Here is a 27,023-nt window from a genome sequence, read left to right on the forward strand (position 1 = left end):
TGGAGTAGTTTGAGGGAGATACTTTTCTGAACAAAATGCATAGTTTGTGAAGTTCATAGGAACACGACAGAATGGGACAGGTAACACAGGACTCAGTTTCCTACGTGTTAAGTGTCTGTTCCCTTTCATGATGCTTTGGAGTATCTGAGAGATCTACATGAGGCCAGCAGATATGTCACACAGTCCCGATGACTTGCCATCTTCTGGAGTGGCTTTACTTGATCTAAACCTCCTGAAATCAGCACTTACTACTACATGTTGAATTTTGGTTATGAAATAAGAGCTCAATCACCATCTTAAAAATGAGGTAAGGACTGTGAATTACTTCAGGTAGAGTATTTGGTAACATCACACAATTTACAAATTATGATGGTATAGTTACTTGAAAAAGCTCACATACAGTCTACATGAATCATCTAATAAAGCTGCTATATTAAAAATTAAAATCTCTGTTTAAACTAAGCAGTTAATATTTAAATTCCTGTTCCATTAAAAGTATGCCAGGATAGTTTTGCATTAAATGACACACAGTGAGGCCACTGGATTTGTTTCTATTTTTGCTGCGGTTTTTAGATCCTTAGCAAACCAGCTAAATATTATATTTCTTTGCTTGAATCTAAACAGAACCTTTCCATCGCTTAATGTAGACTATTTAAAACCTTTTTCCAGAGCTAGCATTCTACTTTGATGCAGTCTTCAATGTAAACTTTTCATCTTGTTCTTGAAACCCATGACTCGGTAGGCCTGACGTTCTGACAAGGGTCGCTATGGGGAGAAACGCCCTCCAGTGTGCCTTACACTGTCCCACAGGTAATTTGGGGACACGAGAAGTGCAAAAGGATCAAGCTCATAGTATGGAGCTTTTCGGGGTTGGAAATAGCTTAAGTAAGTGTTTTGTAAGGGTGGTGGCCACTCTTCAAAATGTTTAAATTTGATGATGACATCTTAGCAGCTGAAGCCAAAAGCTCCCCTCGACTTTAACAAGGCTAAAGCATTCCTTTGTGGAAAATACAAGGCTGCAAGATGCCTCTGTCTTCCAGGGCATGATTTGCACTGATAAAAACAGTCATGAGAACATCACAGTGCCAAATGTCACAGTTCTGATCTAATCCACCTTAAAGTCTCTCTGTTGTACAGAACAGTGTGTGACTGGAAAAGTTTGCCAATAAGCTGTATGTATCAGAAAAAAACATTGGCCCCAGGTAAAATCTGTCATATAACTGCACATTACAAATTCTACCTGTCAAGAAAACACTTAGGGAAAACAAATTAAGCGAGCATAATTATGCAGGTTGCATAGAGGTGTTGTGCCTTGGAAATCCATGCAAACCACTTACTCAGGGCTCCAATATTTTCTCAGTCTTCCTTGAATGAAAATGGATCTGCAGAACATAGAGAGATATTTGTGACCAAGAAAAGATACCATTGTTATCATATGAAAAGGGTTCAGCACAAGTAATTAAACAAATGTACAGAAGAAAGGAAAAAAATTCTGCCCAGGGTGCTTAAACAGGTTGGTACCACCTATCAGTCACTGCACTGAATTCTGCAGGAGACAGGAAAAAAACGCACAACAGAGAAGTATCGCTTTACTTGTCCTGATCTTATCCCTGTCCTTTTCCCTGGGCATGTGCTAGTGGCTACTGTCAGAGAGAAAAGATTCTGGGCTAGATGCTAGCAATTTGCTAGATTGTTAGCATTTCTTTCCACACCAGCACCCTGTCTTTTACTGCCTCTTAAGATGTGCTGCGATAAAGCCGACGGACAGTGTCTAGACAGCACACGGCTACGGCCTTTGGAAGGCATTCGATGCACTCGGGTGGTGTTATACATGCATGGTTTTAATGAGGTTCTTACAGGTTTCTCAGGAGCATTGTGCAGGAGGCAAGAGACACAAAAAGAGAGAAAAATCCTTACTTTTGATTTCACACCTGTTGCTATAGACACCGCTATGTGTTTTGCACTATCCTGTTTAAGGGTCTTAAACAAGGAATGGCCACCAGGTATTTTTAATCCTCTGTATGCTAAGGACATATTTCCTTTTTCAGTTTCACACAGGAATGTATCTATTGGCAAATTTAGGCACAGCTTACTCATTTGGCTTAGATTTTCATGTAGGCATTACCTTACGCCACCTTCCTTTTTTAGTCAAAGTGTCATCTAGATTGTCTTGTTTTGCCAAGTAAGAAAACTGAAAATTTGCGGAGTGTTGCAGCTCCTTGTGAAAGTATTGGAAAGAATATTTCAAGGTTGGTTTTGGACCTTCAGTCACTGGAGGTCTGATGCCACCTCAATAGCTTCAACTGAAGCACTGGCTACGTGCACTACCCTGTCTGTGACACAAGGGAGCTGCTCCCACAGACAGCCTTCCTACAAAAGAGCTGTTGTGCTACGTATTGGAACAGTTGGAGCAAAGCAAATTTCGGATTGTATTTACTTACACTTAGTGCGACAGAACCATGGGTGCTACAATCACTAAGCTCATTCCCCTCCCTCCTTGAGTGGGTAGTATCTTGTCTTTACAGCACATCCTCACAAACCAGGCAAAAGGGAAAAAAAAAAAAAAGAAAAAAATAACAGAAAAGGTAACTTTAGTTTCATTTTCTTGGGGTTTCTTTCTCTCTATTAACGTAATAAAAAGTGCAGGTTTTTTTTAGAACTTCTGGGCCATTTAGTTGCAGAAAGGCAGTTAGAAGCATGACAATTTATTGCACAATAGGAAGTCCTGGTGCACCAGCACTGCCACCTCTTTGGAGCACCCCCTGGGTGTTCACATCCAGGTGAGCAGGACTGTGAGATCACATGCTCTGAGCTGTGCCTTTTCTTCCTTCCAGTGCAGGCTAACTGCTGCCTTTGGAGGTGGGAAGAAGGTAAGGTAGTTAAAGGAGCTGTGCCCATCACCTTCAATAGGCTGTCAGAAAAGGGCTTTCTTTCCCCACGCCTACATGGTACAAGGCCCTGTGATGCACTCCTTACACGCAGGCATTTCTGTAATTCTAAACTGCATGTAGGAAACAAAAGTCATTGTATAACACAAGTAAAGCTTTATCAGGAGCATGGAAATTCTGAATAATACACAAAAAAAAAGAACACATTTGGAGTATCCCAAGATTTGTGAAATGAAATTGATTTCCATTCAAATCAGGTCTTTTACTCTTCTTGAAAATGTCAAGGTGTCAGCCTTGGCCATTACCAGACTGTGATTTATAGTTGAGGCAAAGCGATAATACTCAGGTGACTGTCTGGAACTGTACTGCTGTGTCTGGAAAGGCTACAGATGACAGCTACCTCCATTCTTAACCAACTTGCGCTGCTTATCTAAGATCAGTCTTCCCCCCATCCCTCCTCCCGAAACCCATGATATGAAAATGATAAAACATGTAGGCTTGAAGATTTACTGAGATCAGGTAAATAAGCTTTGTGAAGGGACTAGGTTACAGAACTTTGGAGAAACACATTAAAAATAATCCTTTAGCTAGCTATATCCTAGCTGTTTGGATGAATACCTGTAAAATGTGAGACTGATTGCCTGGTTTGAACACATGGATATGTTTTAATCCATCTGTAGGATCTATTTCTGTAATACTGGAAACACAAAAAATGCTGAAACCGAGTAAGCTTTCAAATAGTAAGAATAATACAGCTGCTGTAATTTCCTTCTGAAATTAACAATTTATTCAATAAATAGATTAATGGAGGTCAAAAATTACCTGGCTAATAATCAGTCAAAGACTGATAAGCTAATTCTGTTATTTCTCCCATTGACATAAGGTTTTGCTTAAATAAAGGCAACAGAAGTTCTTAACAGTTTAGGTGATAAACTCCTACTAATTTTAGCTGGAATTGGGCACCTTCAAATACCTCAGTCAAGCGTTTTTCAAATCTATTTCTCTCTTTATTCCTTCAGCTACACTTCTGGTCTTAGCATAGTGAAGTGAAAAAGAGAATAAACAAGACAAATGAGTAAATCAAACAAAAGAAAAGAGGAATTACTGGTACAACTAAAAATACCATTCCTGACACCAGATCATTCCTTCCGATATCAGTATTTGCAGAGGATATTGACAAAATGGGAAAGGTTCAAACAAGAGCAAGCAACATGATCTTATCTTTCCAAAAACCTTAAAATAAGACAATGAAGACAATCTCATTAGATTTTCAATGAAAATCTAATGGTGGTGGAAAGAAGTAAATGACCATTTAAATTGTCAGGAAAGTTTTTAGTAGCTGGAAGTTGATGCTAAACAAGTTCTAATTAGAAATAAAGCCTGTGTTTTTAATAGTGATGTAATAGACTACTGGGAGACTGTTCCAGGGGGTTATTATGGATTCTCTGCCATCCCAAATCCTAAATATACAAGCTAACCAAACAGAAATTGGTGGTGCTGACGTGGGAGTTGCTTGGTGAATGCTTTGGCATGTTTTATGGAGGAAGTCAGACTAGATGATTGAGTTTGCCTTGGCAGCGGACGTGATATTTCTGCTGTGTGTGGGAGACACGAGGGAGGAGAGCAAAGGGGAGGGAAAAGGAAAGAAGAAGGACATGCCTGGCTGTATTTCTTGCCTAGTCCATGTAAGGTGTAAGCCTTGTGTGACACCATGTTTCCTGGTTCAGTGAATGGCACATGGTACCTGGAGGCAGGGAGGAGATAAGAGGGCATTCAGCCACAGGTTTTACCACAGGGCAGGAGAGTCTGCAAGTTGTCTCAGAAGACTACTGCAGATACTAAGCTCTGCTGTCACTTCACAATCTGAGCTGGGTGCCAGCTGGAGGACTTTTTTCGCCATATTGAAATCCTTCCAAATTGAGACACACATTAGATTGCTTTATAGAAAAATGCTGACCCAGGGACTCTCTGTGGAGTTAGTCCTTTGCATGTTTTTTTTTGCCTTACTTGCTATTGCAGAAGATCACTAGGACCTTTAAAAATATTAGTCTGAAAAAAAGTAAATGTGCATGCCAAAACAAATCTGAAGTGTTTTGATGGAGACTAGATGAATACTGGGATGAGAGATCCCACAGCTTGTTCAGATGCAACCCTCACTCTTCCCAACCACTTCACTAAGTTACTGTGAACAACTGAAGAACAAATAGCAGAAAGAAATGTGTGAAATGTCCCCTCACACTGCCACACTTCATCATGACTTCCTACTGGTCACTGAGTGCTTTGCTAATATTTGCTTTATACTGCGGTCTTGGAGATCTAATCAAAGTCAAGGTCCCACCGTGTTCCCATTAGTGAGTGGTGGTCCCCACACGGAGACCCCATGGTCTGCCTGGACAACACTGGGCAAGTGGCAGGGAAGGAAAGTAAAGGTTGTCTCCCTGAAACAGAGCTCGAGAGAGCTTTTTTGCATTCATACTGGGTGCCAGGAAGCGACCCTAAGCCTTTAGCCATCGATGCAGGAAAGAAGAGCACGTAGGCAGCAGCCTGGAAACATTTCAAAGGTTTTTAAAAGTGTTAGTTATTGCATGTAGTAATTTTGATTTCCCACTAGCATTTAGGGAATGATTACCAAATTTCAGAAAGCCAAGCTGCAGCCTTTGGAATTTATTAACTCATAAAAGCCTACCAAATCTCAGTACTCAGATACTGGCAACACCCACAAGAAATCTAACCCCTGAGTCAGTCAGGAGAGGTTTCCAGTACTGCATGGGTAACCTGTTGCACTTTTAAACATCCAGCCATTGCTTAAGAACCGGCTGCCTCAATGACTCCGAAAATATCAATGTTTTGACCATAGTCCTCCATTTCAGAAGGAGACATAAGCTTAAGAATTAATATCCAAAATAATATGCCAACATAATAAACACCAAAAAAGCATGGCCTCCTAGGTTTATTTAAAATTTAACAGTAAATCTAACTCCTTGAATACTCCACTGTGTGTGTATAAATAACATCAGCAGGAGCTATAAGCACTGTGTATCCTCAGGCTTGTGACAAATCTTCCCAACAGAGAGATGAACCCTTCACTTTGCAGCGAAAAGCTGTAAATCCCACCACAAAATGGCTGCACGGCCATTTCATATCCTGGGTTTGCCATTGGGATGTTGGGCGGGATAGGAATGGAGAGGTGCTGTGCATGGCTGGTGCTGTGCCTGGATTAGGCTCACAGCAGCTGCTGCAGGATGGCAGGCACTGTGAGAGTCCATGGACCAGAACTGCCTGCCCGCCTGCTGTATGCCCAAAGCAGAATCAGGCTCCTCGAGGATAAGGACTGATTGTCAAAACCACTGGAAATATCAATCTGACTAAATGCTGGCAGCAAATGTTTCCTGCACATCACTACCAGAAACTACCTCTGCTGAAGAGTGCAGCAGAAAGTTACTCCATAGCCCACCTTCCCCAAATCACAGTTATTAAATCTGATGGTCCACAAATGAACCTCTGATCTGATCGTGCAGAGAGTAGGGCTATTATGTTCCAAAAGGAGCAAGAAGTTGACCTTTATCTGAAAAACTGCAACTAGCAACCAAAAACAGAACCTCTGACAGCTTGTTGTTTCTGAACAGGGCCAAGGGAGGAGAGGCAGATTCTGCAAAAACTTACAAGTAGGGGTGATTTATGCATCCTTCATATTCAGGATGAAGGACCACTGTGAAGAGAAATGCAAAAAGTGGGAACAAGGCTAATTTAAACTCTTAGGATAACAAAGCTGGAATCTTGTAGGGCCCTATACTGGGGCTGTGGAAGGGGCTAAAACAAAGAGATGATCACCATATTGGAAGAGAAGAAAAGGGGAGAGGTGACAGTTATGCAGTAATAATATTGTGAATCTATTTCACGGAATAACTTTAGAAAGAAAGCAACAAACTTTCCAGTTCTTCAGCATATCTATACCAACATGGACAGAAATGTTTTAGAAGTAGAGAGAGCTAGAAATTATGGTAAGATCCCACAATCAAATTTATTTCTAGACACAGAGTTGTTCCTTACACTTCAAAGGCAGTTTGCAGAGGAGAGAGAGTACAGGGGAACAGACAGCGAACCATGAAGACTTTTCCACTGCCAACTGTCTCACTTGTATGAAAATCAGTATATAAATTGGGAAAACAGAATCTACTTCTTTATACATTGAAGATACTCCATCTGATTTACCATCATCTGATGGAGATGCTCTGAGTGAAGGGACGCATTATGAAGAAATGCATTCTACTAGGAAAGGCTTGAGTTTGAAATTAAATCCTCTGCTAAACTTTTCAAGAAGTATTTACCTTCACTGAAGTCTTTTCATGGCCCTGCTTATTTCTACTTTAAACTTCTCATTTATTGTACTTTAAGCCCCATCAGTGAATGTAAATGGGGTTTCACTATACGTTTAGTGCATTCAAGCATTCTTTGTTACAGTTCCCACCCTGCCGCATTATGTGAGCTCTGCCACGGAAGTCCAGCAGTCGGTTTGTTTTCTGCTATTAATAAAAGAACCTACTTTTCCCCACTTCTTTGAAGAAGTTGAAAGGGCTACATGTTAGAGGGGGAGGTGGTGGGGAACAGATTGTGGTGTAATCCCCAAACGCAAATGCTGTCTAGATTAGAAACCTCCCTGAAGAAAATTTACAAATGCTAAGACTGTGCTTTTTGTGTGATGAACACTAGAGCAATAACTTAGCCACATACTGGGTTCTGCCTAATGCTTAAGGAGCCTACTAGGTGAAAGGAATTAAATGAAAAAAAAAAAAATCTTCCAGTTGGCACTGTGCCCATGCCATCCAACCCTTTCAGTATCCACTGACTTACTAATGCAACTATTTTCATATTTTCATATGTATTTCATCACTGAGGTAACTTAATATAATACTTGAGAATCTGTTAAAATAATAATAACAAACACACTAATGGGATTTACACACTGCCAGTGTTTTTACATAGTCCGGGAAAAGCTTAATTAAAGGGGTGGGACGTGTCTCTGCTGAATAGCTGTTTTTCCTTCATACCTTCCCATGCATGACACGCACACATCCAAGAAAAGAAGTTGGGGGTGGTGGTGGTGGAAGAAAACCACCCAAAACCAAAACCAAAATTACCAGCCCTAAACTACTCAGCACAACCTTGTTGATTTGCTTGGCCATTTAAATAAATGAATATGCTCCTTGAAGAGAATCACGGCCCCAGTGCAACAGCTAACGAGTAAAAGGAAAGTACAGAATATTATCTGCCTTTTTCCCTATAGGATATTCATAGTGTTCAAAGTATCATTACCGTATCTAGTTTATCACACAATTACAACTAATCCTTAACTCCTAAATAAGTAGGAACAGGCATAAAAATTGCATTTCTGAAAGCCTACTAGATAAACTTTAGTCTATAATCAACTGGATGATTCTATGATTAATTTTAAATCCTCCTTAATAGGTTAAAGACGTTTATAAAGATGAAATAATTTTATCAGTGTTGATCTCATTAATCTTACGTTCTCTTAGTCTCCAAGGCTTCCATATTCCATCCACTTGTTGCTACTCAGACACTGCAATTAAAGCATAGCTTTGCACATCAGTCAATAGTGCTGGACTCACCATGTAAGAATAATTCAAGTGTTGCCAAGGAATGGAACGACGTAGCATCCAAGAAACTCTGAAGATGCCTATTGTAATCATCAAACAATGAAAAACTTTAACAAGGTGATGAATGTCTCAGATACATTGTTTGGACAAAAATACTTTAAATGAACATAATGAAATAAACCAACTTATAATCGAGTGATACAGTTTCAACTAGCACTTTTATAATACTCCAGATATTTTTTCCCATTGTCTGTATCTATCTGACTACCTAGCTAGTTATAGACCTCAGGCATTCTTTAATTCTTTACTTTTTTTTTTTCTTGGTAGGTTACAGTTGGTACCTAAGAGGAGATGACTGCTTTTCAGTGTGAAATTATGTACCCACTCAGGAATTGAGCCTAATCATCACACGGGCAAATCAAAATGATGGCTACATTTACTGCCTACAGAATTTTCTTCTGCACTGCATATTAACACACTGAAAATGTTGTGTTAGCTTATTGTGAACGTGCCGATTTTCATTACCCATGGAAAGGCAGAACATCTTCTGTTAAACTTCATTGACATTTTTCATCAAATGAACAGAGCAATGCCCTGAAATGTGATAATTGTAGATTCTTGTTATACAACTTTGAGTAAAATATTCTTTCCTCTAATTCCAACAGTAATTAACTTGGAGTGGAATTCCCTTGACTCATGTAACAGTCTTCAGCACTGTATTAATGGATCCGAGAGTTTATGTGGTTTGAAAAGGAATCCTGCCCCATACATGTAATTTTATATTAAGGTGCTAAAGACTTTCAGGTTAATGAAAAGAATTGATCAAATCACCCCATCTTGAGCTATAAGCATTTTTTTTTTTTAATTTTATTGTTTGAGTTAAATATGAAATGGCATATTGTTGAAACTTAAAATGCTTCCAAAATGAAGCTCTGGAAAATTGTTGCATCTCCCATGAAGACTAAAAATTAAAATAGACAATTATCATAATAATAACTCAATTGTACATGTCAGACAAAAGAGAAGCTAACACTTCCCTCTGCTTTTTGACTGATGTTTTTGTTGGGCTGTAGCTAAACAGCACTTTAAGTTGACAGTAAATTAGCAAACAATATGAGAGAGGAAAAAAGAAAAAAAATCATGTAGGGGTTAAGATGTTTATGTAAAACAGTGATTTTCCTTTTTAAAATTAAAACGTACAAATAAGCTGGTGTCAGGGACTAGGTGATCCTTCATTTCCACCGCATTGAGCAGGCTCACATCAGCAGCAGACAGCCGTTAATATATGCGTCTGGCTCAGTCTGGTCTACCAACTAGGAATTCATCGAATTGTTAATATCATTCCTTTTTTGTATGCACCACACATCATTTTCACTCTCTCTCTCTCTCTCTTCCTCCCCCTTTGCAAGAGCTTGTGTTTTGGTTTTTTGTTTTTGTTGTAGCACAAGCTGATTACTCTGAAATCACATATTAAATAGCATTTAAATGCATTTTGCACTGAAACAACATCAAGTCATATAGAAATGAGACTATATTGAAATTCTGTACATATATCTAAGCATAGCATATTGAAGATGATGCTTTCTATTTATTTGTGCTAATAGAGACAGCCTTCATATACTGTCACAGGGTAAATAAGACTGCTTTCTGTATGGTGTCTGTAGGTATTGTCACATAGCCCCAGAACTATATCTTGTTCGCCTTGGTGGGAATTTTGCCCGAGTGGAGACTGTGATTCCCCCTCCCCTTCATCCACCTCTGCCCTACCTGTGTACCTGAGGTTGGCTTGGCTGTGTTGAGGCTGGGGAAGAAGAGAGAGGAGGAAAAGGGGAAGGCAATGCACCAACTTTTTCATCTCTGTGGCAAGGGGCAGCACTGAGTACAATGGGCAGAGCAGAGCCACTGGAGTCATCCCAGTTCAAGCAGTAATGCAGAGGTAGGACTGCATATTTACAGCTTTTGCTGTAGCACCAAGTACACTAGGCAGGGGTTTCTAATAATTCATTATCTTCTCACTCTCAGTGCAGAGCAGAGCATAGTTGAAATCTTCAGAGTGACAGACCAAATGTTTCACACTAGAGTTTCACCTTCGCTGCACTCACAGTGTTAAATGCAAAGCGAATTCAGAGTGCTGAATGTGAACCACCCTCATTCAAGTAAATTTTACCGACTGAAAAATAAATGCAATGAAAATCTTTAATATGCACAGACATGTGCACAGTATAGCTGATTAAATCTATAAGGATTTTTATTTTGATAAATACTATGCGTAATTTAAATCGCATATTGACATGTATATACCAACACGCAATATGGTTTTATCTCATTATGCAGCCTGAATGAACAGAATACCTGTTCAGCTGATCAGTATCTTAAATAATCTGTTTTCAGGACTGAAAACTGCTGTACAGAACACATGTCAATTGCTACTGAAGGGCTTGAGGAGTGTAGCACCTAGCTGGGTGTGTTCGCCCTTCCTGTACACATTCAGATTGACTTTTCCAATACTGCCTAAACAGAAGTCAATGTTGAATATCATGTCTGTGTTAAAAAGTTACGTCTGTATCTAAATTTTTGCAAATCGCTCTTTTGGGTGTTCTTAGCATGTGGGACTGACAGTTTACGAAGAAAAGAATTGCATATTTACAGGAACTGTATCATCATTGTAATTGCTAAGGCAATATTTTTATGACTATTTAAAGACTAATTATATCTTGAGCAACTTGAAAACTATGTACAGCGCAGTTTCTGTCTCTTAAGAAAACAAGACGAAGAAAAAGTATTATACTAACAGATAAGAACCATTTATTTTAACAATAGTGTTGATGCTTACAATAAAACACAATTCCTCCCACGCAAGTGGAAAAAATATACTGCAGCCAAAATACCACTTCTGAAATGAACAAATAGTTTAGATGCCTGATCTGTGTGAAGTCTTTGTTTCAGTGAAGTCTGATGTATCAACAAGGTCTTGTAGCATCTTGGTTAGACAGGAAACAGAGAAAAATTACTCAGAACTAAACCACCTATAAAATATTAAGAAATACAAATCATATTCTGTGTTGTAGATAGGAAGTTTGAGTTTAATGAACAGTGTGCTTGTGAAATACCTCGTGTGCTTGTGAATCTTCTTATGCAAAGTCAGTGAAGTACTTAACACATGAGGGACAACCTAAAGCTCACTCTGTTTTTTGTCAGAGGGGTGAAAAATGCAAAAAGTGATGCAGAAGTTAGAAGCTGGGTCTAGTACTTAGAGTACTGGTGGCTCACTTTAAGTTGAACAGGTACAAGAAAGTGATTCTGGGTGCAAAGCGATTTTAATGCTGTAGTATGATTTTTAAACCAATATTCCATCTCAGATTAAAATGTAAATTAAATGAGAGAATATTTTAAATGACATATTGTGTTTTCACTTGGACAAAGAAAAAAGATGGCAATTAACTACAAAACACTCTTTGTCCCATGTTACAGGAAAAGCTAAGCAACAGTTTTCCTGTAGACTGAAATCATTATTCAAACAATAGAATGAATGTTTTCTAGGCCTCAAACATCAGTGTTTTTGTTTTATGTTTTAAAAGTTAATGCTGCAACAGTCAGGATGACTCTATACTTTGTGGTAATTATCAGAATTTTCTATAATAGTAATAGTAATATCATGGTTGAAAGCCTTTTGTATATTTTAGTATCAGTTTTGAGAGGGGGGTTTTGTTGTTTTTGTTGTTTGGGCTTTTTTTTTGGGTGCAGACTGGTATTCAGATTAAATTTTAATTCTAAATGTTACATGGCATTTAGTTCAGTTTTCTAAACACATAAATATGTAACTTCCTAATGTTGCACAATGGATAACAGTTGTTTAGATTTTTTTTTTTTCTTTTTCTTTTAGGAACAGTTGTGTTGCTTAACATTTGAAATAGTTATCTTTTCCTTTTTACCCTTCGAGACAAGGAAAGCTCCTTTGGTTCTCTAAATTCTGCAGAGAAACAATCACAGTCCAAAGCTGCTGGTTCCCCTCCGCCTAGGTCCCAAGAGCCTGACTTGTGATTGTTGCTAAAAAACCTCACAAGTTAGGGTCTCAGGGACTAGGAAAAGTCCGATATGGTCCAGTAGAATTCGTCTTCCAATAAACTGAATTGCTTAGTAGTCATAACCGCTGTCAGCAAAACTTTCACTGCTATTGTTAAAAAAAAAAAAAACAACCCCCCAAAAACCCCCTAAAAACAACATCCCCCCCAAATCAACAACCCCTCCTTCCCCCCAGATAAACAAACCACAGTTTCAAGTAGGGGGCAGAAAAGATCAAATAAGCAGGCAAGACGCATACATACATTCAAACAATGTATCAGCTGACCGAACAGACTTTTCTGAGAGTATAGTCCTTAACTTTTGAAAAGAAAAAACAAAGAACACAGGAAAAAAATCTTCACTGCCTCATCTTGCAAGCAGCCATATTATTATAATGCATCTGAGGGAAGCCTCTATAAACGGGTTAAAATCTGCTTCCAGCAGATTTGTACAGTAACAATTTTATTATATTTTCCTTAATGCCTGAAAGAAGGATTAAATGCTTGTTAAGGGGGTTCTAATTGAAATATTTCCCCATTGTACGTTCAGTCCTACTGTTCAGGTGGGCCCTGGGTTGCAGAGTACTTTAAACCCATTCACGATGCAAGGATAACCTTTGGGCGTGTATTCACTTTTTGCCTCTTCCCCACGTTCAACATTTAATCCTTCTACAGACTGCTACAAAAAGCTTCTTCCTTTCCAGTGGCAAAACTATACTTCACTCCATAAGCTGCAGAAAACATTGACATGCAGAGATTGTTGTCACTTGAACCAGATTACTCAAAGCACACATAACTTTCAAATACTGTCGATACAGTAAGAAGAAATGCTCGGATTTCCCGAATAATTTTGTTCTGAAGCCGAACACTTTTAATGGCACGACCACAATCCTGAATTACTTTTGCATTCATTCTCCTCCGATCTTTAGCCTTGTTTGCAGAATGAAAAAGAAAATTTCTACTTTAGGGACAAGATCCACCGTGGCTTTTTTTATTTTTTTTTTTCTCTCCATCAGATCCCAGAGCAAAAGAAACAGCAGCCATAAAGGTCCTAGCCACTGGAGCAGAATCTGGCATAGAAAACTCAGTGCTCTTCGGGAAGCCGTTCAGCTTTAAAAAGGAAAAAAAAAAAAGAGAAGAGGGGGGGAAGAATTAGAATCTCTGCTGGTCGAACAGGTGAATCATCCATTTACAAGAAAGCTGTACAGAGTGCTCTGCCGAAGAAAAGATTTGCCAGTGCCCCCCACCCCCACCCCTGCCCTTCACCCTCCCCTCCACACTGATACTTCAGATTTCAGAACATTTTGGATTATTTAAAATATTATTTCAGCTGAAGATATAATGCAACATTATATAAGAGCCGTTTCTTTGTCACTGTGCACCATTCAATCAGTTATGCCTCAGACACAAAATAGTTAAATGAAACAAAATATATATATATATGAGAGAGATATATATGTATAGCAGCCCCTAGATTTCATTCAATTTCTTTTTTCAAAGCTGATCATGATTTAACAAACAATTTTGACCACAGCTTTCAAATCAATAATTAGAATGAAAAATCTCTCCCCTCTATAAATATGACATTAACATAATTATACCACCCCCATCGCATAGACCCATCCTCTTTAGGGAATACATCTGATGCTCTGAAGATGGAAATCAGTCAGATTTTAGTTGCTCTCGAACGTACCTTTGCTTCTCACTGACTGACTGGCTTTACCTTCCATGCACACACACAGTCACCAGCACACACACGCACACACACACACATACACATGCGCGCGCACATACACACACACACACGCACAAAAAGGCAAGGCAAAGCAGCGGATGCTGACTCAGAGCAGTTGTGTGTGGAGGGGGTGGTATCGGCTGGTATTTTCACTGCACTCATCATTAACATTAACTCACTCTCTAGCATCCACCCTCTCTCAGACCTGCTGGACTGCAGTATTTGCATGACGCTGTCACTCTAGCCCTTGTGGGTCAGATGTTAGAAGAAAAAAAAAAAACAAAAAACCTCAAGGCTCTCATAAGGAATGCCTTCATTTCTTCCAAAGGGTCCCTCTTCTTATTTTTCCACCTTTCTACTTCCTCTGTTGCTGTGTCTCAGTTGTTTGACATCTTTCCGGAAGAAAATGTCTTGAGCTGCAATAAGCCAGTAGTCAGTCGGTCCTCCCCTCACCTCACACTCCTATTCCCACCCCCTTTTTTTCCTAATCAATAAGACAGATCTCCAAATGCAGTTGTGAAAACAGGCTCTGACACACAGACTTTCATCCTCGATCCTCTGCCTCAGGAATAGCAGGCAACCCAGGCTCACACGTGATGTAGAGAGAAATAATGCCAGTAATTCTTGAACAGTCTTAGGAGTTTATTCTACGCCTTCTTCATTTTTTCCTTTGCTCGAATAAATACCAGTGGGAAGGACATACTAGCTCTCAAAAGCTACAAGGATTCACTTCTTCAGAAAATAATGAACATTAAAAGACTAATATTAATCTTCCTCAAAATTAATGCTATCTTTCCCCCCCTTCATTGTGCTCTTTATAAGTAGGAATTGTCTCATAGCCAAAACCCTGCCAGGGTCTGAATCACCATTCACTGCGCTGAAACCGTGAGTTTCTGGACTTCAATTGGCATTTAACTGGACTAAGCAAATGCTTTTTTTCTCTTTTCTTTTTTTATTTATTTTTTTAGACTTCTTAATTAAAATAAAATATAAAATAGAAGCTGCTTGAGTCAGAGAGAGCACTGCAAGAGAACAATGGCAATACACCCTCACCACCACACTGAGTCCTGAAAATGCATGTTTGAGCTACCCTTGTGTATTTTTTCTGTATGGTATTTGCTCCGTGTTGGTAGAGAAGCCTGAACACATACACGTACACCAAATACACACACACACAGAAACTCAAGACACGTACATAAAATACACAACACAAAACAAAGCACAAAGGTTGATAACTGAAACACAGGCACAAGTTGTCTGACAGGCTATGAAAATCCACAGAGCATAATTATTGTGTGCAGTTTTACCTTGTTCCTTTGTTCTTAAGGCAAGGGACTTTAATGACTTACGGTGTTGACAGTCTTTCGGCTTTTCCCTTTTTACGCCAACAGTATTTGGGAATTACTTTTCCAGACAATACCACACCACTGTGATTCGCGGTATAAAAATTATTTACCAGAGGGGGGGACAGGTGATACGCAATTCGCCAGCCAATTCTCAGAGCTGCCTGGTGCCGTAGAAGCACTCGGCGTAGCCGGGCGGGCAGGTCCCAGGATGCAGTGCTGCACCGCAGTCCCGGCTCAGGTAGCCAGGTTTTGGCAACCTTAAGGCAGCAGCAAAGGTGAAGGGCATCCACTTGCAGGAAAGGTCCAAAAGAAAACACCGCGCAGCCCCGAAGTAAAGACAGAAAGCCAAAACGCCGGGGCACACGCCCTAAGCCCAGTTAGTACGCGCTTATGACCGGCCGTGGTGATGGCAATTAATTTCTTAGGAAAAGGACGGAGGAAAGTAGACAATTAGGAAACAGTTAAGTTTGTAATCTCAGTGAAAAGGGAGAGACAGAGACAGACACACACCCACAGACAGAGAGCGAGCGAAGAACGCCAAGCATGAGACAACAAAAACAAGACCAAAATCAGATTTGGGAAACTGAAAAAATACAGGATTACAGCATTCAGCTTAGCATTTACTGAGGTATAAAAAAAAAAAAATAAAAAATTACCACATGCACAGCATGGCTTAAAATACTTATTGCCATCAACAGTCTGTGACGGATGCCGGCTTCTTACTGCTATACGTACATTAGATTGGTCATCGCCTCTTAATCTCCTTTTGCTCAGACCCATCCATTTTTTGCTGCTCCAGCATCTGTGCCCTTTATGCTTTTTTTCTGTATAGTTACCCACAATACCCTGGATAAATTAATGTCATGACCTCGCTATGGCTATCAGACAGAAAAAAAAGTCTACTATTTTAATAATTGAACGTGCGCGTACAGCAAACTGCCTACTGATAGCCCAGCTTTGTGGACTGCCTCCAAAAACAGCCTTTGCTAGCTCTGCGAATCAGAAACAACAGATGCAAATACTAGCCACATAGTCCCGGCTCTCTGCCTTGCCTTTTTTTTTTTTTAAAAAACCACCCTTTTCAGTCTGTGCCATTTCATGTTCCCTGCGTCTGTCCCCTCAACGGTTAAAAACATTAGCCTGATGAAATTAGAAGCTTCTGAATAAAAGCATGAGAAGATGAGTGAAAATTATAAATGGTTGCAAGATTCTGGAAATTTATATCCAGACGGTGAGTAGGGAAGAGTACCCAGGTTCAAGTGCTGAGCCTCACTCGGGAGCACCTGTGGGGCCAATGGGACTGCAGACTAGATTAAATCAATAGTCGTCTGAAACGAGATGTCGTAATCAATCAGCTCAATTACCACTGTCATAGATCTGGGCTTAAGGTCTTTCCTGATTCCACTCTTCTAACCATTAACCCTTATACATCCTCAAAACAGGAACTCACACTTGCTCTGCTGCCCTACCTTCAGACCATCAAAGTTTAACTTACTTAGCGTTTTCCCCTCTTTTCCCTTTCCCCTATTTAAATAACAGAAGAGTGGGTCAGCAAGGAATGTTTTAAATGTGAATATGGTGAGATTAGATGCACTCCTTTAAGTGTACCTATTATATATTTGCTGCTGTGCCCTTATATATTATTATTATGCCTCCGGGAGTGGCTGGGTGGATCAAAGACTGCTGTTTAATTAACATTCAAATCAGCTGTTTCCTTGGAGATTAAAAATAGAAGACTAGTTGAATTAAACTGAAGCTGTTCACTCCTTTCACTAATCCAATATTACAGAGCCCTCCTCCCCTCAATCTAGTTAGAAACAACTCATTTCTGGTTAATCAGCCACCAGGAAAATCCATTTTCAGTTTGAGGGTAAGTGTGAAAAAGTTGGAAAGACAGTTTTGTGTGCATGTCTGAATTTCACGGAACTGCCCATCATTTACATTTTGCATCCACAGTACAGTAAATCCTCATGAAATGCAAGGAGAAAAGAACCATCAGGTTTGACTATGAGCAAAACCACTTTAAATTCTTGCCTGTAATTATTATTCGCTGTATGAAGATTAAATGTCAACCATTTAACTTTTTTTTTTATTCCTGTGCAGACCCTGAAAAGATTGAAAATCTTTTCATAAAAATGCTCCAGCAATTGCCACATATCGTACTCTCACTTTCTCAGGAGGAAAGAAAGAATCCAGCTAGCAGGTATCCGGAATTTTGGTCACTTTAATTTGATTTATTCTGTTGATAGACTCAGATAATAACAGTGAAAGAAAACCCCGGTAGATTTAGAGTTACATCACTGCCTGCACACACTGCCTCTGTTTCCAAGCAGAACCACACCTTTTTTAACCATAGATCTGCTTCTCAGCTGGAAAGACCGAACGTACGGTGGCCTCAGTCCACACAGCACCGTGAACGCTGGATAGCACAATTAGCCCCCGTGCCATGGCAGTGATATTTTGGGGAGGAATTTGTGCTCCTAGAAAAGCAAGAAAGTGGGTGTGGGATGGGGCAGCAAATTGGTGTCTCAGGGCAGAGGCAGAGGCTGAGGTCGGGGGTCTGTCTGCGGGGAGGGCACCTGCCGGGGCAGGGCGCCGTGCTGTCCAAGACAGATTATAATTGGAGATCGATTGCTGGATTTAATGACCCAGCTGTTTTCATTAGTTGAAACATAAAAAATTGGCCTAGAAAATGATTCAGCTGCTAGCATAGGTGCTTTTTACAGGCTTATGCCTCAGCCAGGAACGACTGTTGCAGTCACTGACCCCTCACAGATGGAAAAAAATGACCTCAGCTTTGCCTCTTTTCTGGGAAAGATTTAGCTGACAGGGGCATGAGATACAAAAAGAACCTTAATTTTGTCCTTTAGTAATGCTAAATGAATGCACTGCACCAGACACCACCTTAAACTGGCTGAAGGACACTGCTCAGTTTTGCAGGCAGCAGCTAAGACTGTGAGCATCATCCACAAGGGGACAGCATCCTCATCCACACTGGAAAGATGTAGTTTGTGTCCAGGAAGAACAGAAAAAGGAGCAGCCATTCCTGAAAGCACCAAAAAATTAAAAAAAAAAAAAAAGGAAAAAGAAGGCGTTTCCTGGATTATTACTTCTGGACAGAGAGGGAGGGGAGGTGAGGCTGGGTATGCATGTCAGTTATCAAAACCCACCCAAATATAGGATGAGCCTTTTGTTTCTTAGACAGCAGGAGTAAAGTGATTTGCAATATTAATGCAAACTCTGTGTGACAGATAAGGACTCTCTGGAATAACAAATAATAATTTTAGGAGAATGTGATGACAAGAATTAAATATTACTGGAACAAAATCAGAATGTATCTAACAGGAGGGGAGAAATGCACTAATATCGAACACTATTCTGATTTTACAGTTCTCATCTTCATATTCTCAGTGTGCTCCAACTGGGACGCAACACACTCATCCCTCTTCTTTTTCTAGAAGCAAAAGTTTCTTCATCACAGTGCACATGGAAAGGGTACTCATAAAATAAAAGGTTTAGTTTCTCTTAATGTAGCATGTAAATGACTCAGAACAGTGACACTGTTAGAATGACCTGTGCCTAGTTAGAATGACCTAGTCCATAGTTCTGTCCATAACACCTTCTCACCTCACTGATGAACACCAAGCAGATAAAGACTTCAGAAAATTCCCACAGCTATCTAGTTCCAGATCTGTCACAAAAAAACCCCCAACTACCCTCCTATTTTCTTCTTTACAAATGCTACACCCAGACTGTCTTGTTATTTAGTAAGAGTGCCTTTTGTACCTTAGCTGAAATTCCCACCTGATTATGAAGTATTAAAAATATGTAGAGCCTACGCAATCTATTACAGAAAGGAAATCATAGAAATAAAATTACAGAGAAACATCAATATCCTTCTCTTCCTACGCAAGCTCCATCTTACTCAAGAAATGCTATTATACCGTCTCCTTGCTGACTTGTCAATTTACCTGTCCTTTATTAAAACAAAGACATATGACAGCAGAAATTATTGCAGTTTGAATTACTCTGTATGTGAATACTATTCAATAGACCTTGATTTCACCAACATTTTCAATTAAAAAAAGTAATTATTTGTGAAAACAAACCACTATGATATATATTCTTTTTTTGACCTATGTTTCCTTCAGCTTTGAAAGCATGAAATAATGAATTAATTAACTTTTCTATTTATAAACACTTTTTATACTTACATCACTAATTGATTTGTGTTACTGCTTAATACAGCATCAGCACAACGTGCAGAAAGGGCCCAGTGCTAAAATGAAACTCCAACTGTTCAAAAAACTGTTTTTCACTAAGCACTCAAGTCTGCATTTGCAGTCTGTTCAATAAGAAAGATGTAAAGTGCCAAGCACTATTTTAAAAATCCCGCTTCATAAATTTTCTAGTATGACATTTTTACTGTTTCCTGACTAATCAGGTATACGTGCATACATGTATATATATACATGCATATATAATGGATCAAACCACAAGATTACGTAGAACTAGATCACCAAAAGATGCTGTTTATTCCCAGAATTCATCCCTCCATGTTGGTTACACACTATTGTTGCAATCATCAGTGGACCTGATCCTGAAATAGTGCAGTACAAGTCACTTTATTCGGATGAATAATGTCTCTGAAATGACCTGAACTATTTCTCAGAGCACCAATTCTTGGATACGTATATGCCACATAAGAACCCGAGTTTATGAAAGGAAATTAAAGACATTCAGTGCATGCTGCAAACAGTAACAGAATGTACAGAATTCTGCTATAGGAAAAAACCTTCCTATTTTCTCAACAAGGTGATCTGAAGGTAAATATTTGTGAGAAACATTCGGACACACCATTTCTACAGCCTTGTTCTAAGAAGTTTCAAAAGCAGGTTGGGGAAAAGCAAAGCCTTTTAAGAAGAAAATACAAAATAGCAGGTTCCACGTCTGCAAAACTGGAATATTTTAAATTTTCTAGACAGTGAAGGTTAAAGCTATCCTGCATTCTCATAGTTCTCTCTCTCCTTTCAATCAATCTCATTGATTTTTTTTAAAGGTCAGAGGCTATACCTTCATTGATCAAAGAAACAGCCTGACACAGCGAAAGAGTCTGCCAATTCCAGACAGATCAATCACACCTTTGTCTGCTTTTGATACATTATGGTTATTTATTCTGCATCACCATGACTTTCTGTCGCATGGTTCTTAATGTAATAATGCTTCTCGGGGACAACAATAAAAAAGGGGGGAAGGGAAATATTCTATTTAAAATATTTTAAGCCTCTCTCTGGTATTTCTGAGGGTGGCTTATGATGGAACTTGGTCAACTTGTTTGGTTTCATTTTTGCCTTGGAAAAGAACTGTTCTGGTATTTAGTTCTTCTTGGTCAGCACTTTGTAGGATTTTATAAAGGCAGCCCTTTGAAAACGATTTGTGAAAACTGTTCTTAGAAAAGTAATTAGATATTGATAGGACAACACTTACAATCTAATCACAACCATAATTTCCCGTGTTTAAGCACTGTTTTAGAAATGTTTTAATAAATAGAATGTAACCGATACTCGGCTACAGCTACGGACTGCTTCATGACTGCAAAATGAAGCTAAATGGTCAGCCTAAAATAATTACTAGGAAATATTGCTGAATAAACAGATATAAGTGCTGAAAAGCTCCTGGCTTTGCAAACTATTATGCTGAAAGCCAGCTAAAGCTTTAAAAAATGCATTATATGCTCACTGTCTGTTGTGACTGAAAGTTCTATGCTATTATTTAGCTTTTCATAGCTTCTGCAAGAAATCTTCAAAATTCCTGTTGGTCTAATACCAAATCTTTTGTTCACATTTGGTAGCATATCACTTCCAAGCAGTTTCTCTACTTAAGAGAAATCACTTCTGGGTCTTGGGATATTTGTTATTAGTAAAAGCATTAAAATCTAGTTCTGAAAGTGAAATTGTAGCCTAAGAGAAGTCAGTGGCAAAATGCCCAGTGACTCCAGTGGAGTCAGGACTTCACTGCATGAAGTTACATCTCAACTCCTTCAATCCAAGCTACCTCCAGTAGAAAAGGTAGCTCGTGGGATTACACAGGACCATAACCTTAGAAAGACTACAAAAACCCCAGCACATTTCTTAGCAAAATAGCTAACAAAGCTGTTGTGAGCTCTATGTACCACTCAGCCTTATCAAAGACAGTGGAGCTGTTCAGTAAAATTAAGGATGCAAATCTTTGCAGAATCAGGATATCAGGTAATAAGACATAATCACCATCGTTAGAACATTAAGATATACGATAATCCAAACACTTGGCATTGGTTTCTGATTTCATTGTGTCTGCTCTGTAAATTATTGTGCACCCAATTTACAATTACATCAGCATTATTATGTAGAGCAAAAGGTAAGTGGTATACAAAGCTGAAATATTAAACCCATTAAAAAGTTATGAGTTTGACAGAGTCCCTACATGTATTTGTGTGCATGCCAAGAAATGCATTTGAAAACCTTTAACAAAAGGAAACTTGCCTTCCAGTGATAAACTGCAATGCCTAAAAGACATTGCTAAAATGCGACCGCCACTCTCAAAGGCCAAGAGACCTTAAAAGCGGTTGCTGGCTGAGAGCATTATACAAAAACATACAGTTTCTTCTGTAAAGAAATAAAGCTGAATGCAAAACATTTCAGAGAAGTTTTGAATAAGTCTATTTGTCCAGCTTACTTTGCAAAGGCTCTGAAGAAAACAGCACCATAAACACTTTCAGTCCCCACACAAGGGCTAAACAAAGAGTCCTCTTTCTAGCCATTTAATCCAGTAATTTATTTTTTCAACCATCACATAAATCGAAACACAGCTGTAACCAATGACTTGCAGATCCAGTTCCCTGCCAGCTGGATCCTGTTCTGCTGAAGCAGCAAGATTTTTACATTGTTCACTTCGGTACATCTGGAGAAATCATTTGGGTTCAAAGGTGACTAGAAAAGCTCTTTAAATAAACTCAACCAGCAGTGAAGAGAGGCCTACATATCTACAAAAGCTCCATGGAGTTCCATTTAAAAAGTTCTTTTCTTCAAATAAGTGCACAGAGCAGTTTGCTTCTTTAAATGTTTTATGATTATGACATTTTAATTGAATTATACACTCAAATATCTGTTTTGATGAAAAAGAAACCCTTTCCTCAAAATTTTCAAACATAATGTCAATATTCAAAAGCAATCAGTCATTAGGTTTTATACTTATCAAATTTAAAAGAATCATCAGAAAAATGGAATGAAAAAAAATATACCTGAATTAATGCACCTTAGCTGTTTCCTAAAATGCAGCTCAATTTTAAATTAAAAAAAAAAAAAAAGGCAAGAAATAACAAAGCATATACTGTACTTGGATATGCTGAACCTGAAATCTTTTAGCAGTTAAACCTTAAGATAGCCTTACTTCAAAAAGTCTGCCTCATCCCTTCCTGCATGAGTCTGCAGGTTAAGTAACAAAAATGTCCCTGACATTTAAAACTGCACACAGTAAATTGATTACAATGCAGCAATTCTTTTAGAAAAGCAATCACAAAGCAAACCAGCTGAACCTTTCAGAAGTAAATAACAATGAATATTAAAGGCTCATATAATCTGTATCTTTGATTATTTTTTAGACAAATCAGGCACTCGAAAATACTTACAATGGAAGGGTTTTGTGCACAGCCCAGCCCCATTAACAAAAACATTTGCAACACCGAAAGTGCCGATGCCAGGTCTTATTTACAAATCCATAAACACGAGCTCTCGATTACAAATTAAGCTAAAATTTGTCTCTGGATTTGTGTTTCTCTTCAAAGCAGGTAAGTAAGACACATTCACATCCAGAACACGTCCCAGTTGCTTAGGTAAAGATGCAGATGTACTGCACATTATTAAAAGGTATTTCAAAATTCAGTTAGGGTTCACTGCTGTAATTGCTTCTCTTCCTCTCTTAATACTTACTGTAATAGCTGCTTTGAAACAATGCTGATAAAAGTATCCTTTCTGCTTGCCACTCTGGCCACATCCCTGCACTGGTTTCATGTTATTGCCAGTTATCTCCTCACAGATTAACTGAGTAGCTGCCTCTCCTTCAGCTCTTCCTTTTCGTTGTCTACTCTTGCCTGCACTTCCCCCATTCACTCATAATTGTAGGAATTCTATATGTGCTTTGTTGTAAAAATAGGAGCATTAAAAAAAATAGAAAAGAAGGAAAATATAATGTCTTTAAAAGTCAGATAAACCAGATAAATCACCTGAAAAAAATTAACACGCACAACTCATAACCGGGTAATTACCACATCACTCCAGGGTAAACTTCAGGGTATTTATACATGCATTTCTCTCCATTAACATGTATAGATTTACGTAAACATTCTAAAATTAAAAGTATCTCAGTTTTCACTTAATTGTAATGTTTCTGGAACGCTTTCTCCCTGCAGTCCCTGATGTGTATTTACCTGTAACTATAGTTGAGTTTTTGCCTGATAACCAAAGTAAGTATCAAAAAAGGAAGTGAATTTTGTCAGAACAGAAGCTACTGGTGCCCAGTGAGTGAACTTCTGCAGGGTTTGCCATGATCAGCTTTGCCAAAATCATCAGCACAGTTCAACAGTATAAACTTCATTTACCATCCATTCACCACAGTTCTTTTCTTTCACCAGCAGCAGCCCTCTGTAATCAGATTTTGTCTTGTCAAAATTATTTGCCTCTATAGGCAAATGGATAATAAATCCCCTATCCTCTATCAGGATTTATTAACCAATTCAGACATCACTTATAGTCCATGATGTAACATTGTCTGCTTCCTGCCTGCCTAGGGTTTCAGGTAAGTTAGGTTTGGGTAACTTAGAGTCACAATCTGAAATACACTCTTCAGAGGCCCGTGTCTGTCTAGGAAAAGTAAAGTATCCTGGAGAGAGGCACCTATTTTTGTTAGGTGCCTTGCTTAACTCTCTCACATTGCAGTTGGCAGTACAGATGGTATTCTGATTTATCTAGGAATATAACTCCCATGGCAGGCCCTGAGGCAAAGGCTTTGGTGGTTTTAATATATATCTGGTTTAAAACCTACGCTCTGCTGAATGAATCTCCCAACTGGAAATCCAACTCACTGGGCTAGAAAGACCAAATCAGAGATTTTTAGGTCTGACACGCCAATTTCAGAATGTGCTAAACCAGATATTCCAATTATCTGAATTTTTGTTTGGCAAACGTTATGGGTGCTTCTACCTAGGGGGTTGGGTAATTATGCTTATCTTCTATAAGGCACTTACTTATGCCAGTTTACGTTGCAGAGACTACTTTATGTAACCTGTACCACTGGGTGCTCTGCAGCAGGGATGAACAACTTACAAAGGCTGGAGTGCCAGACTTCACATCTGTCTCCCCTATTAAAGACATACCTTGTCAATAGAAACTGCAGAGGGAGCCAGAAGCTGCTGCCATTTAAAGATGAGTGATGTTGCCAATCACCTTTTTGGCAGACCTTTGCTCCTGTGCAAGGCAGCAATTCCCATTTGCCAGTTCTCAGGGAGTGTGCAACCCAGGACCTTCAATGCACAGCATAAACCAGGACATCTGCCAAAAGTGGGGGTTCCTTCTGCTCTCCCTCCTGACCTCGGTCATTTGTTCCTCCACCTTGCTTATGTTGACACTTGCATCTTACATCTGCATCATAAAGCAGGTTAGAGACCTGACCCAAAAATCAAACCAGAAGAAATACAAGATTAGTTTGCAGCAGGATCAGTCCTTGATCTGGCACGTTAGGCAGTCAGATAAACTAAGTGCCAGCACAAAAGGCTAGGTGGAAATAAATGCCACTGGCAAGAGGATGGACTTCTCCCTTCAGTGGCAACCTGAACTTAGGCAGAATATATGTGGCCCTATGCCTAGTGGGAACCAGGAGCTATATGAGCTGTGGCCTCTCCAAGTTTAACTCTTTAGGACACTAAAGGTCTCCATCTTCTGACTATGCATTAGCCTTACTACATTCCCTGGCATCCATGTTGAGCCCTGCAATACAAAATTAAAATACTTTCTGGAGCAAAGAAATGAGATTGTTTTACAGCCAGAGAGAAATTAGAAGATACAGCTGGGGGATAAAAGACTAGACACTCCAGGAAGTATCATGTAAAAGGGCTGTTCAAGGTGGTCAGAATAGTAAATGAGATATTAGCAACAGTCAAGTAATACAGCAAGGCTATAAATAACTGTGAAATCAGGTATTAACAGTAAAAAAAAACAAAGGAAGTGCTCAGAGATTCTAGTACACTTGAAATGCAAATTACAGTAGAGCTAAGGGTAGTTGTGACAACAGATTTGAACCAAAAATTACATCTCTGATTTTCAGACAGTAAGAAGAAATTTATTTGAACTTTGCCAGAGAAGGCCGAAATGTACTGTATACGTATAATTACTTGTACAGCCTTCTCCTTGCATGTATCTCATTCCACTTATCCCATTTAGAACAGTGTTCTCAGTCAATTATTTACAAAGATAAAATAGACAGGCTTAGGGTTTTCATAAAGTCCATTATAGCCATAAACCACACAGAGAGAATCAATAAATTGTATGTTATCTCCATATACCATTCAGCATTTTGCTGCCTTTTTTTTTTTTTCTGGAAGCAATACGCCTCATACTGATGTAGTCAGTTCACTTTTCATTGCATTTTGATCCACAGGCACACACCACAAGGCAAACATATGCCTTTTCCTTCACAAATAAAGTGCCATCAGACACCGCGCCCGTGTTTGTAAATCGTTTTCGAGACGCTGTGTTCTCACGCGCGCGATCTGAGAGCAACAACACAAGACGAAACATATCGTTGTGAACCATATCACATCCCATGCTTATGAAAAGAAAAAAAAAAAAGAAGGTGGAATGGCACGATCCACAGCTAGGTTTACGTTGTGAATTCCTAAGCAGAACCATCTCATCGCAATGGCTGAGCACTTCAGCCCCCAAAGGACCACGCCCCTCCAGGGATCGCAGTGTTCGCAAGCGCACGGGGAATCCATGTGACGTGTGCACGCGACAGACTCTGCCTGGGAACCCACCAGCTGGCAGAGAGACACCAGCAACATGTGCAACCAGGCAGCTTAAAGAATTACTGCACATAAGAAAAACAAACCTTCCCAAGTCCATGCTAACTCACCTTTGAAATAGCCCCCAAAACATAACTTCCTTTTTAATAAAGTGAATTTGACGCACAGTGTTATCTCAGCATTTCATTTGCTTGTCATCAAGAGAATATGGCCTTAACCACAGACCTAAGGAAATGCAGGCATCAGAGAATATAAGGCATCTTTCTTTCATTTTTGATTATTAGATTGCAATGGCACCTTGAAAGGCACAGTTCCCTACATGAAA

General features: G+C 39.2%; 1 protein-coding gene across 7 annotated transcripts in view; it reads right to left on the minus strand.

The window, feature by feature from the left end:
* Positions 1–11,283: 11,283 nt before the first annotated feature.
* LOC116783156 overlaps positions 11,284–27,023 on the minus strand; it is a 288,803-nt gene continuing 273,063 nt past the window's right edge. For all 7 annotated transcript variants that reach the window (XR_004355500.1, XR_004355498.1, XR_004355501.1 and 4 more), the window contains one exon: positions 11,284–13,674. The gene's annotated coding sequence lies outside the window, so the exon portion shown is untranslated. The remainder of the gene's footprint in view (positions 13,675–27,023) is intronic.

This window comes from Chiroxiphia lanceolata, chromosome 2 (assembly GCF_009829145.1).
Source record: "Chiroxiphia lanceolata isolate bChiLan1 chromosome 2, bChiLan1.pri, whole genome shotgun sequence".
In the NCBI taxonomy this organism is placed as follows: Eukaryota; Metazoa; Chordata; class Aves; order Passeriformes; family Pipridae; genus Chiroxiphia; species Chiroxiphia lanceolata.